The sequence below is a fragment of the Octopus bimaculoides genome, chromosome 16 (assembly GCF_046866305.1).
Source record: "Octopus bimaculoides isolate indiv1 chromosome 16, ASM4686630v1, whole genome shotgun sequence".
NCBI lineage: Eukaryota > Metazoa > Mollusca > Cephalopoda > Octopoda > Octopodidae > Octopus > Octopus bimaculoides.
Window position 1 is genome coordinate 32,329,617 of NC_142943.1, and position 599 is coordinate 32,330,215.

The following is a 599-nucleotide window of genomic DNA, read 5'->3' on the forward strand; positions in this document are numbered from 1 at the left end:
ACTGTGATGCGTCTCTCAATAGTTCGTTGATAGCAGATCAAAGATATGAAAAAGAAAAAAAAAGAAAAAAAAAAAAGCTCTGAAACTCTCTCGTTGACGTGAACCTCATAAATCTAGATTCGTCTAACTCACTGCAGAATGTGTACAGATATCGAAGGAATACTCTGGAGACAGTGAGTGAGTGAGAGGAGGTATTGCAACTCTTTCGCACATGCCCCAGTGATTACCACCAGCATGTCTACACACAATAGAAAAGCCGACTTGAGTCAGCCAGAACATTCTCAACCTATTAGAAAGAATAATTCACCATCAGATCTAATTATGACAATAATAATAATAATGATTTCTGTTATAGGCACAAGGCCTGACACTTAGGAGAGTACATCGACCTCAGTACTCAACTGGTACTTATTTTATCGACTGCGAAAGGATAAAAGAAAAAAAATCAACTCAACAAAATTTAAACTCAGAGCATATAGGCGCGGGAGTGGCTGTGTGGTAAGTAGCTTGCTTACGAACCACATGGTTCCGGGTTCATTCCCACTGCGTGGCACCTTGCGCAAGTGTCTTCTACTATAGCCTCGGGCCGACCAAAGCCT